The sequence below is a fragment of the Octopus bimaculoides genome, chromosome 13, assembly GCF_046866305.1.
Source record: "Octopus bimaculoides isolate indiv1 chromosome 13, ASM4686630v1, whole genome shotgun sequence".
In the NCBI taxonomy this organism is placed as follows: Eukaryota; Metazoa; Mollusca; class Cephalopoda; order Octopoda; family Octopodidae; genus Octopus; species Octopus bimaculoides.
In genome coordinates this window covers 62,980,922-62,994,278 of record NC_142940.1, presented here as the reverse complement: position 1 = coordinate 62,994,278, position 13,357 = coordinate 62,980,922, and the positions used below count along the sequence as shown (strand labels likewise).

Here is a 13,357-nt window from a genome sequence, read left to right as displayed (position 1 = left end):
CAGTTTAATGTAAATTTGTCTTTATTATAATTTGACATACCATCAAATATTGGTGTGTGTGTGTGTGTGTGTGTGTGTGTGTGTGTGTGTGTGTGCGCGTGCGTGTGTGTGCGTGCGTGTGTGTGTGAGTGTGTGTTTGGTTGTGTGTGTGTCTGTGTGTGTGAGTATGCATGTGTGAGCGTGTGTGTGTTTGTGTGAGCGTGTGTGTGTGAGAGTGTGTGAGTGTTGTTTGTGTGTCTGAGTGTGTATGTGTGCGCGCGTAAGCAAACTTGTAGTCTATATGTGTTTTTCTGTTTCTTTCATTTTCCTTTTTCCTCTTTTTTTTTACCATAGATACAACAACGTTTTTGGATATAAAATTCTTCGGAAGTAAAACCCGTTTCTTTACATTCAGTGGAAGAATCTGATAAAAGGTAAGAAAATAAACATTTAAAATAAACACACTAAATTAAATTCATGACAGATATATGGATTAAATAAATGTAATTAATACATTCTGAAGCAAAAATAAGCGCCTCGGCTTTTCACGTGTCGAAAGCAGTCAGATTTTAATCTGCCGCTATATTCATACAGAATGTAAAGATTTGTATTTCATGATGTCTGATACTAATTCTATCAGTGCTGATTAATAATTTCAATTCATGTTATTATTCTTATCAGATTTTCCTCAACTTGTCTATATATGAAGAATTTGATGAACGCAAAATGGCTTCTGATTTTGTTCTCAATATCCGATATATATATATATATATATATATATATATAACAAAGTAAAGTTGTAAGGTATCGCACGAGTGAAAATATATATGAAAGAAGGTTTGAAAATGCAAAGGTCTTTTAGAGATGTTTATCGACTTGACCAGTTTCACTTTTTTAGAAAAAGATTATCAAAAGTAAAATATAAAGCTTTGTATAAGTTTCGTTGTGTTAAAAAATGGTTATCACAAAAGTATTGAAATGCAGTTATGCAGTCTTTGATAATGATGAGAATATGTTAAAAACAGTTTACAAGAAAGTATTCGAGAAAGGGAATACAATAAGTATTTTGAGTTCAATAGAAATCATGTTTCTTTGGTAGTATATATATATATATATATATATATATATATATATATATATATATATATATATATATATATATATATATATATATATATATGTATATAAATATATAGATAGATAGATAGATTTATATATATATATATATATATATATATATATATATATATATATATATATATATATATACAAAAGACTGCATAACTGTATTTTAATCCTTTTGTGATAACCATTTTTTAACACAACGAAACTTATACAAAGCTTTATATTTTACTTTTGATAATCTTTTTCTAAAAATGTGAAACCGGTCAAGTCAATAAACATCTCTAAAAGACTTTTGCATTTTCAGACCTTCTTTCATATATATATATATATATATATATATATATATATATATATATATATATATATATATATATATATATATATATATATATAAACATAGCATCAAAACTTACTATTTTCTTTTGTATTTATTCTTGTTCAAAATGCCTGCGCAGTCACGTGTGCTGCTTTACACAGAGGAGTTGCAGTGACAGAAAGCTGGGGAGAGGGTGTGTGTGAGAGAGAGAGAAAGAGAGACAGACAGACAGAGAGAGAGACACAGAGAGAGACACAGAGAGAGAGACAGAGAGAGAGACACAGAGAGAGACACAGAGAGAGAGAGAGAGAGAGAGAGAGAATTATTTGCATAGAACACGACTTGAAAACGCCTTGAGGTAGGTACATGAGTAGAAGGAAAGTTAGCGATGGCGGTAATGAAAGAAAGAAAAAATAATGTAAAAGCAGATAACAAATGGATGATGATGTGATAATTGAGTGGGCAGAGCCCGGTTGTAACAATTCTTACGGGTAGAAATCACCTAAAATAGAAGACTAAATATATCACTCAATCCCCATATGATGGCTGCTCTAGAAACCACTGTACTTCTGACATGTATCCATTGCATAAGAAATACAGAAACAGCAAAGTCATCAGCGAAACACATCTAGCAACACGCACAAAACGACTTGATACACACACACACATATATATATAAATGCTTAGCGCTATTTTGTCTGTCTTTACGTTCTGTGTTCAAATTCCACCGAGGTCGATTTTGCCTTTCATCCTTTCGGGGTCGATAAATTAAGTACCAGTTGCGTACTGGTGCCGATCTAGTCGACTGACCCTCCCCCAAAAGTTCGCTCTCAGGTGAGTGATTCGACCCTTGATTTCTTACTCTAAGGGGGCCGGGCCGAATCAGGATCATGACCCCAAGGTTCCCTTCTGCTCACACGTTTTAGCCACTATAATTAACCCCTGCTCTAACATTATTTTATCGTGAGTCTAAGGGGATCGAGATGAAACCTAAATGCTATGAAACATTTTGTTCAGAACTTCCCTGAGTTTTCCCTGCTTCACGATGCCTTCTGCTGCGATGGATTCCATTAGGTTTTAGGCTGGTTAGCTTCGTGAATACGAGAATTCTACATTGTGTGATTCTAACGCTGGCTCAAAGTCACGCATTTTCAAAGGAGAATACAGTCCATTACATCTACCTCAGTAGCTAATTATTTCGTAAGTTTTGAGCAAGGTTGATAAAGAAGTAACCCCCTACGGGAGTTCTACTCGCTACATGAGACGATGTGACAAAAGGCCGTAGATCCCTTCGCCCGGCTCTCTCGTGGTTCCACCAGTCGTGATTGTACATTGTAAGTTATCACAATGTAAAATTCTTGTTAGCTATATTTTAGCCTATTTTATGCTAAGCTAATTACATTGTAAAACAAAAACAAAATCTTTCGGAACTGCCAGGTAACTTCATATAATGGAGAATATGGGGACAAAGTAACCGAAATGGCAAAAAATGTAAATATACATTGTGTGTGCGTGCGTGTGTGTGTGTGTGTGTGTGTGTGTGTGTGTGTGTGTGTGTGTGTGTGTGTGTGTGTGTGTGTGTGTGTCATATACACCTATGTATATATTTGTGTGTTTGTGTGACACAATGAGACAGGAGCAGAAGTAAAGCGATATGTGTAGAGCTTGTAGCAATTGGAAAAATGCAGAAGAAAATTGTCTCCACTGGAAAAATTATTGTATTGTCTCATTGTCAAATAGATCATCATTATCACTACCTTCAGCATCCCTAATATCCTCACATTCATCATCATCATAACCATCATCATCATCAACAACAATATCGTTTCCATTGCTATCATAATTCTGTGGAGTATTTAAACGTCATTCGCATGACAGCTTCGTTTCCCTGCTTTTCAGTGGAATCGGTTTATTTTTGGATTTTTTGTTTATCCTTCAAGTAAAGGTAATGATTAGTTGTCCAATATAAATCACAGGAAGAATGCTGGAATCCAGTTTCATATTCTGTTTAACATCAATGGAAAGAATTATTTCCCACCCATCTTCTGTTTTGATCTTTAATTGGAAATTCCTTCATCTTCGGTGAATTTCTTACATAACTGTGACGGAAAGATTGTGCAAAAGAAAAACAATTGGTTGAGTATTTTAAAGAATATCTCGGTGTGTATTTGTGAGAATGTCTGCGGCGCATGTCTAGCTCTGAGAGCAGAAGTTTGCTTCCCAACCACGGCGTTTCGGTTTCAATACCACTGCTTGCTTTCTACTATAATCGCAGGCCTGGTTAGATTTGATAGACGGAAACTGAAAGAAGCCCGCCATATACATGTGAGTGAGTATGTGTGCGTAAGTATATGAGTAGGTGCGTTTGTGTGTATGTGTGTGTGCGTGTACGTGTGTGTGTGTGTGTGTGTATGCGTGTGTTCGTCTCTCTTCCACCACTGATTGACAACGGGTGTTTGTTTGCTTACTTCCCTGTAACCTAGCACTGCAACAAACAAGAACAATAGAATAAGTAGCAATCTTTATGAAAATACTCGATTTATTTACATTATTTACATTTGACGGATATTTGTCCTCATCTTGTTGGTTGTTAACACAACGTTTTGACTGATATACCCTCCAGCCTTCATCAGGTGTCTTGGGGAAATTTCGAACCTAAGTTCTCATTCCTAAGGTATTTTTCGATATTGTTGTTATTATTATTATTATTATTATCATTATTATTATTATTATTATTATTCAGATCACTGCCTGGAATCGAACTCGGAATCTTTGGGTTAGTAGCCCGCGCTCTTAACCTCTACGCCATATGCCCATAGGCATATACTCGATTTGTTCAACTAAAAATCCCCAAACGCGGTGCCCCAGCATGACCGCAGTCCAATGACCAACGATTAAATGATAATATAATATGTACATCGATATCTCCTCTCTCTTTTTCTTTCTCTCTCTCTCTCTCTGTTTGTGTGTGTGTGTGTATGTGTGTGTGTGTGTATAAAGAGAAAAAGATGCATACATACATCCATATATATATGTGCATATGTGTGTGCATACATGTGTGTCAGCTTGACTATGTGTGTATATGTGTCCTTATACGAATCCTTATTCCGTGCCCATCCCCCATCACGCTAAAAGATGTCTGTCACTGTAAAAAGAAACAGCAGCTATCGCCTGTGACAAGTGACACAACAACAAGAATTGTTTCTACGACTTAATCTGCCTTACCGAAAAGATTACACACTTCTCCAATATTTACAGGTATACACAGGTGTTTATAGCCAAAGCTGATGGAAACCAGAGGTAGGCTAATCACTCTATTGGAATAATTACAGATCAGCTAATTACATTCTGTCAAAGCCGAGTTATTTAATTAACTGCTTGATTTGAAATTGCGGTTCCATAACTCAGCGGAGATAATAAACACGGAGTTTAACCGATGTGATGTTTCTTCGGTGTGTCTGTGAAACGGAGTGACTCAATAAAAGGAATGACGTTTCGGGTTTATTAATCTCAGAAGGCGTTTATGATTCCTCGCAGCTCCTCCTTTTATATTTCCAAACATTATCCTTTCGCGAGATAATTAAACTAACTGATCGCCCTCTTCCCCCTCTCTTTCTCTCAATCTTTCTTTCTCTCTCTCTCGCTATCTATCTATTTATCTATCTATCTACCTCTTCCGCATATCTTAGCCATCCAGCTTCTAAAGATGTAACGTGATCTGTTTCGTACTGGAACACTTACAAGCTGCTTGCTTCGTTAAATTTACTCCAGCTTTCAAAACTTAGAACATTCACGGGCAGACTGCGGCCCAGGAGACTTCCTGAATGGTTTGCAACGAAACATTACCACGTATCTTTTTAGTAGCACGGTTTGCTCTATGATGAGCCATGTCTCAGGCGGCCCGCTTCTCAAAATATGTTGCTTCTGCCAGGATTCATCGATTACATCTGTAGAGAGATTAAGTGATAGCAGAAGAATTTTCAGTCTCTAGGACATGCTTCCATTCAGTTCTACCATGATTTGGTTGGGAAAGAAATATTAGCATCATAGAAATATATAGGCATGGCTGTGTGGTAAGAAGTTTGCTTCCAAACCATATTGTTCTTGGTTCAGTCCCGCTACGTGGCAACTTGGGCAAAGTCTTCTACTATAGTCTCGGGACAACCAGAGCCATGTGAGTGGATTTGGTGCATGGAAACAGAAAGAGGCCAGCCGTATATAATATATATATATATATATATATATATATATATATATATATATATATATATAGAGAGAGAGAGAGAGAGAGAGAGAGAGAGAGAGAAAACATATGTATATATGTATATATGTAGAAAACACGTAGTAGTGCCCAGATGGATTTGAACTCTTAATTCTTCCTCCAGGACTTGATACACGGCGTCAAGAGCAGATGGCTGTAAGAGATTTCCAGGTGTGCTGATGCAGATAAACACAATTAAGCTTTACATATAGATATTTATATATATATATATATATATATATATATATATATATATATATATATATATATATATATATATATATATATATATATATATATATATATATATATATATAGATAGATAGATAGATAGATAGATATCTTTTTATTATAGCCACACAGGGCTAAATACAGAAAATGGACAAATTACAAAGTAGAGCTTTTGGGGGGGGGTGATTTGGATCAAAAGGGATCGCGGGAAAAAAAAAAAAAAAAAAAAAAAAAAAAAAAAAAAAAAAAACGTGGGGGGAGGGGGCGATCAATAGGGATCGTGTATCACAGTCGATGTAAAAAAACGGGGAACAGATTAGGTTTATCCGTGGAGAGAAAAGCCTACGGAAAAGACCACGGTCACCTCAGGCTTTTTTATTTAAAGGTACATGAAAGTAAGTACCTTCTCTCTTTTGTCTCTTTTTGTTACAAGTCTATGCTTAAAATGGTGTCGTCTTTCATTCTTACCATTCTTGCCACATTTACCCATTTTTTATTGAAACTTTCATTCGACAACACCTTCCTCTCTATCCTCATCCTCCTTTTCAAGTGGTACTTGAAAAAGTTGACGAGGGATTGACCAGAGAGGAAAGTGTTTGTTTGTAGACCTTTCAAACGCGTCCACCACACGCATTCTTTTGCCATAGCTATCAGTGTTACAAAAACCGTTTTTCCTTCCCGTTTAAAGGAAGGTGGCGGAACAATATTCACGATAGACTCGGCTGATAAGTGGGCTCGTCCCACACGCGACAACAGCCGTTCGACGAAGGTCCACAGCTCTGAAATATCTGGACACTGCACGAGTGCGTGCAGAACGGTTTCGTCGCTCTGACCGCATCTCGGGCAGGTCGGTCCGGTGGTTTTCGAACCGTGTCTGTAGATCTTCTCTCGAACTGGTAGTGCGTCTCGATAGCATTGCCAAGCCAGGGATCTCTGGAAATTATCCATAGGCCCCGGCCCGAACGTCGTCTTGAAAAGGCGGGTTAAGAATTTCTCGTCGACACCCAGGTTTGCCCCGAGAGTGTCGTCAGACCTCCCCTCCACTAGTCCTCTATAGAACGCATTGGTCGTTTGGAAGTTGCACAAGTTTGATCCCGGACGGCAGAGCTGTTGTAGAGCTTGGCGACACTCGCGGTGCCATTCGCCCAGTTTCGGTCTCTTCCTGATCCATGTTTGCAGTTCGGTGAGTGAGACGAGCTGCGGGAAGGCGTGCCTCACAAACGGCGCCCACACCTGTTCACCGTCGTCAATGAAGTTCCAGAGATGCCGCAGTCTCAGCGCATGTCTGCGCATCATTAACCACGGCATCCCCAGTCCTCCACGTAACGGTTGTTGACAGCAAATGGATCGCCTCACCATCGGAACGCCACCCTTCCACAGAAAGCGGAAAAGTATGCGTTCTAGTTTCGTGATGGTGGCATCGGGACAAGGCACGACGGTCAGGCGGTAATCGATGACTGATGCGATATACACATTAGCCACCTCCGCCCGGCCTTTTAGAGATAACTTTCTCTCAGCCCATGTTTGGCTGAGTTTGATCACTCTACTGGTGATCTCGTCCCAGTTCTTATCCATTTGGAGGTCCGGACTGAACCAGACCCCGAGCAGTTTAACCGGTCCGTCCGTCCAGCGTCCCACTACGGAGTCACTGTTGGACGGTATGGGCTTGCTTCTCCAGGTGCCGAGTAACAAACCCACTGACTTTTCCGGGTTAATTTTTGCTCCTGTCACCGTTTCGTATTCTTTAAGTGTCTCGCCTAGCATCTCGACGTGCTTTTCACTCGACACTATGACGGTGACATCGTCCGCATATGCAGACACGCTCGTCCCGCAACCCAGCTCTCGTGGGATACCCCTCAGTGTCGCCAGCTTCCGCAGTAGTGGTTCGATCGTCAATACATACAGAAGCGCCGACAAGGGACATCCCTGACGGACCGAACGCGTGATGTCGAACGGTTTTGACAGGTGACCGTTTACCCGTATTACCGATCGGATGCCGCTATACAAGGCAGCGATCCAACCGCGGAAGACGGGACCAAAGCCAGCTGCCCTGAGGACGGCCGCTAGGTATCGATGGTCGACCCTATCGAAGGCTTTAGATTGATCTAAATTGATCAGCGCCCCACCCATGCCAGGATCCTTAACTACCCTGTCCATGATGTAGCGCATGAGGTGGAGGTTGTCATGGATACTTCTGCCCGGCACGGCGCATGTTTGCGCCCTGTCGACCAGTTTATCGATGACAAGCGCCAACCTCTCGGCTATTACTTTGGCCAAAATTTTCAAATCTGCGTTGAGCAGAGTGATGGGCCTGAAATTATCTATAAAATTCCCCTTGTTTGGGTCTTTCTTCAGCAATGTCACTGCACCTCGGCTCACGAAACCGGGAATTCTCCCGTTTTGTTGCCAGTTGCAATAGATTGATGCCAAGAGGTCGCCAAACAAGTCTGGCATTTGACAATACAGCTCGTAGGGTAGACCATCCAATCCAGGTGACTTATCCCTCGCGCAGCCCGCCATAGCATCCCTTACTTCAGCAGCTGTGATGGGACCCTCACAACACTCTGCCTCTCCCGCCGAGAGCCGCGGCAGGCCGGTCAGGTAGGCAGTGAAGTCTATCCTGCGTTCCGACTCACCGCTCGCACCGAACAGTCGAGCAAAGTGCTGTTGAAAGGCCCCACACATCCTTTCGGGTTCGAGCAGACTACATCCCTGTTCATCGATTAGAGACCGAATGGTGGCTCTGTTACCGCGTTGCGCCTCCGCCACCCGGGCTTCTCGCGCAGCTTCGATCCCTTCGTTCCTTAAGGCACGCATTTTAGCTCTGACGACGCAACCTTCGTGTTTGGCGTTGAGGTGTTGGTCGAGGGCCATCCTCGTAGCCAAAACGTTGGTTGCGCTGCCAGTTGTAAGTGCCTCTTCTAGTTTCTTAACTAAGTCTCCCTCTACTCTATTTCGATCTATCGCTAGTTCTTTACTAAACCTAATAGATTCCGATTTGATTGCCATTTTCAGGGCAAACCACCAGCGGTTGTTAACGATGGCTCCTGTTAACGCCCTCTTAATTAATTCGCTAATCCGGTTCCTGTAAACCTGCCGCGCTAAGAGCGAAGCGTTCAGTTTCCAGTAACCGGGACCCTGCCTATGTGTCTTATCTAAGTCGAGCGTACACGTCACAAACTTGTGATCTGTGTAGCTGACTATTTTAAATTGTGGACATCCTACACTATCTCTATCCGCTGTCCTACATAGAACTCTATCTAGATACGATCTCGACGATCCGACGCGGTTTGTCCAAGTCCACGTTGGCACGTTCGGATGGTCGAGTCGGAACCTGTCAGACAAATGGAAACGTCTGAGCAGGTCTTTGAGGCACTTACATCCCCTTCTACTCCTATCCACTCCCACATAGTCTATATGCGTGTCCAAGGTAGCGTTCCAGTCCCCTACTAACAGTAAAGGTCGTGACGTTCCCAGGAAAACCTCTAGACGTCTAAGGAAATCCGCCCGACCCGTTAAGGACGGTGCATACACTGCCACCAGACGGAAAGCACACCCGTTTGTGCCATCGACGTCCAAGACAACCAGCCTACCCTCCGGGTCTAGGAATATTGGCCTTACTTTTAGGTTCAGACACTTCCGAAAAAGCACCGCGGTACCACCACCACCCATGTTTGGTAGACAGGGAGAAAAATAAATGTCGAAATGTCCACCAAACATGGACTTGAGGGCCCGCGGGTTACTGAGTCTGGTTTCACTGATAGCCATGATTTCTATGTTCTGTGACTTGATGTCATTTAGAAGGTAACCTTGCTTCCAAGCTGACGCCAAGCCACGTACATTTACACAACCTAATTTAAGCATAGTTGAAGTCGAAATTTGTGTTTCATACACGACAGTAAAAGAGACAAGAGAGAAGGTTACTTACTCGTTTCGAAAGTTTTAGCTTCCTCTTCTTTTGAAGTATCTTGGATGAGGTTTTTGAAGAGTTTCTTTGATAAATATTTTTGGAACCCCCCAACCGCATTTGGAAAGAGGGTTTTGAGTGTGTGGTGCTGCGTTTGTGTGATGTGAACTATTTTGATGTGTTTCGGTGGTGTAGTGCGTGGATGATTGTTGAGCTTATAATTTTCTTCAGAAATGTTTGTTTGCGATATGATGTAGTCCATTAATTTTGTGTTTGTTGTGTCTATCGCTGATAGCATTGTGTGTGTTTTTGTGATGTTGGTGCTGGTTTGTTTGTGCAAGGGGCTTTCAGCGGTTACATATTTCCCTGCTTTGCATGCATTTAATTTTGGGGTTGTTTTTGATCTTTTTCTTTTACTTCCTGTGGCTATTTGCCATTCTGTAGAACTTTCATCGTTAGACGAAATGTCTGACGAATCAGAAGGGGGTAAAGGCAAAGCATTTGGTTCTATTTGTGTGTTTGTCGATGGTGTTGTGGTGTGTGGTGTGTGTGGTGTGTGTGTTGTTGGGGAATTGGGAGTAGTATTGGTCTTTTCTTCGTTCTCAGTGGTTGTCTTCTTGGTTGTTGTTCTTGGTGTTGGTGTTGGTCTGTCTTTAGTTGTTGGTGGTGGTGTTGTTTCTGTTTTTGACTCAGGTGGTGGTGTTGTTTGGTTGGGTTGGTTTGTTCGTTGTTGCCGTTCTTTCGTTTTCGCATATAGCTGCTTGATCAATTGTGCATACGGTGGTGTGGGTAATAATGCTGGTGTTTTGGGTTTTTGGTTTTCCCGTGGCTGTTGTTGTTGTTGTTGCTGTTGTTTCGCGGCAGAATTGCAGTCCTTTTGGAAGTGAGCTTCACTGCCACATATGTAACAGCGTGGTCGTCTGCCTTCCACCACTACATACAGCCTTTGCGTTGATGGTAACTTTATGTAGGTGGGTATTTTATTTAGTGACTCCTGGGTAATATGGAGAAGGATCTCCATTTTTTTACCCACCCACTGTTGCTTTTCAGAAACATTAATTTGCAATATATCAACTTCCTCCATATCGACACATACGGCTGATGTTATCCATAGTGTGTCTACCGTGGGAGGAATATTTTTTATGATAACCCTTGTTACCCTCTGACCAAGGTAACTCGGTATCATTGTTAACTCTTCTGTCTTAAGAGTTAGCGTTGAGAATCGTTTCGCTAACTCTTCACTTTGAAAAATAACTTGCACATGGGCAAATTTTAGATAGATAGATAGATAGATAGATAGATAGATAGATAGATAGATAGATAGGTGTGTGTGCTCAAAAGCTAGGTTAGTGCTTCTTTGTATCGACGCATAAATGTCATCCCCAGTAATAAATGATATAATGATGAAGTTATCAAATATAAACACTGAATTGTTAAAAAGCATGCATTGAACCGATATAATTCAGCAGATGAACGTGAGGTGATACTTTTTATCTCAGGGCAACTTGGGCAAAGTCTTCTACTATAGTCTCGGGACGACCAGAGCCATGTGAGTGGATTTGGTGCATGGAAACAGAAAGAGGCCAGCCGTATATAATATATATATATATATATATATATATATATATATATATATATATATATATATATAGAGAGAGAGAGAGAGAGAGAGAGAGAGAGAGAAAACATATGTATATATGTATATATGTAGAAAACACGTAGTAGTGCCCAGATGAATTTGAACTCTTAATTCTTCCTCCAGGACTTGATACACGGCGTCAAGAGCAAATGGCTGTAAGAGATTTCCAGGTGTGCTGATGCAGATAAACACAATTAAGCTTTACATATAGATATTTATATATATATATATATATATATATATATATATATATATATATATATAGATAGATAGATAGATAGATAGATAGATAGATAGATAGATAGATAGATAGATAGATAGATAGATAGATAGATAGATACATAGGTGTGTGTGCTCAAAAGCTAGTTTAGTGCTTCTTTGTATCGACGCATAAATGTCATCCCCAGTAATAAATGATATAATGATGAAGTTATCAAATATAAACACTGAATTGTTAAAAACCATGCATTGAACCGATATAATTCAGCAGATGAACGTGAGGTGATACTTTTTATCTCGTACCGTAACCCACGAAAGTTGTCGTGACTGAAAACATAGACAATGTAATTTATTCATAAACTTGAACAAACAGCGAAACGCGATCTGGTTGTAAAATGAATATCAAAGAAAATAATTAATGATGATACAACATAAACGTTTGTAAACATTCATGCGCGGAGTCCTTCGTGATTTACATTTTGTACGCATACAATACCATTATACATATATATTCACGCACGCCCACACACACACACTTATATACACGCATACAAACGCATATTAAAAGAGACACAGGGCACTGCGAGTTTATTTACGTGTGCAATAATTAAACTTCTGAAAACGAAACGCTTGCATAACATTTTGTACATTCCAGTTTTATGAGCATGTGGGCCTTGTGTGTGTGTGTGTGTGTGTGTGTGTGTGTGTGTGTGTGTGTGTGTGTGTGCGTGCGTGCGTGCGTGCGTGTGTGTGTTTGTAATAAAACCACTGCATCCATAAGGTGTTATTTCGAGTTGCTTGCACGACACCATTCTCGGGTGTTTCTGCTTTTCTATAAATTAAATATAAAAAAAGAACACAACAATGAAAACAGGGAACAAATTTACCTGAAAACCTTTCTATTGAGTTCCTTATCTGTTTCGGTTTCGGGGAAAGGCGTTTTTACTCCTAACGGTCACGTGGTTCAGAAATAATCGTTTTTTCCTATAAGTACTAAACCTGGAATTTGGTAGGGAAAGAGTTGGTCGATAACATCTACCCAGTTCTTACTGATATTTATTTTATTGGCCCCGAAGGGATGAAGAGCAAAGTTGATCTCAGCAGCATTTGAACTCAGAACGTAAAGCTGGAAGAAATACCGTTAAGCATTTTGTCCGGCGAGGTAACGATTCGGACAGTTCGCTGCCCGACATGGTCTTAAAATCCTTTCTACTCTGGGCACTAGGCCACAAATTTGGAGGTGGGAGGGAGAGGTCGATAACATCGGCCTCAGTACGCAACTGGTACTCATTTTATCAACCCCGAAAGAAGAAGAAGAAGAAGAAGAAGAAGAAGAAGAAGAAGAAGAAGAAGAAGAAGAAGGTGAGCTGACAGAAACGTTAGCACGTCTGTCTATAGGTTCTGAGTTTAAATTTCGCCGAGGTCGACTTTGCCTTTCATCCTTTCGGGGTCGATAAATTAAATACCAGTTGCGTATTGGGGGTCACTGTAATCGACTGGACCCCTCCCAAAAAATTTCGGGCCTTGTGCAGAATCCTTAGCACGCCGGACAAAATTCTTAGCTGCATTTCGTCCGTCTATAAGTTCCGAGTTCAAATTCCGCTGAGATCGACTTTGGTGGTGATTGTAGTAGTAGTAGTTGTAGTAGTGGTGGGAGCAGTCGACGACGTCGTGGTCGTC

The 13,357-nt window shown here is 40.6% G+C and overlaps 1 protein-coding gene across 2 annotated transcripts in view; it reads left to right on the top strand.

Annotated features, from left to right (window-relative positions):
* LOC106881302 (glycine receptor subunit alpha-1) overlaps positions 1–13,357 on the top strand; it is a 243,433-nt gene that overhangs the window by 69,316 nt on the left and 160,760 nt on the right. For both annotated transcript variants that reach the window (XM_014931637.3, XM_089361973.1), the window contains exon 2: positions 334–413. The gene's annotated coding sequence lies outside the window, so the exon portion shown is untranslated. The remainder of the gene's footprint in view (positions 1–333; positions 414–13,357) is intronic.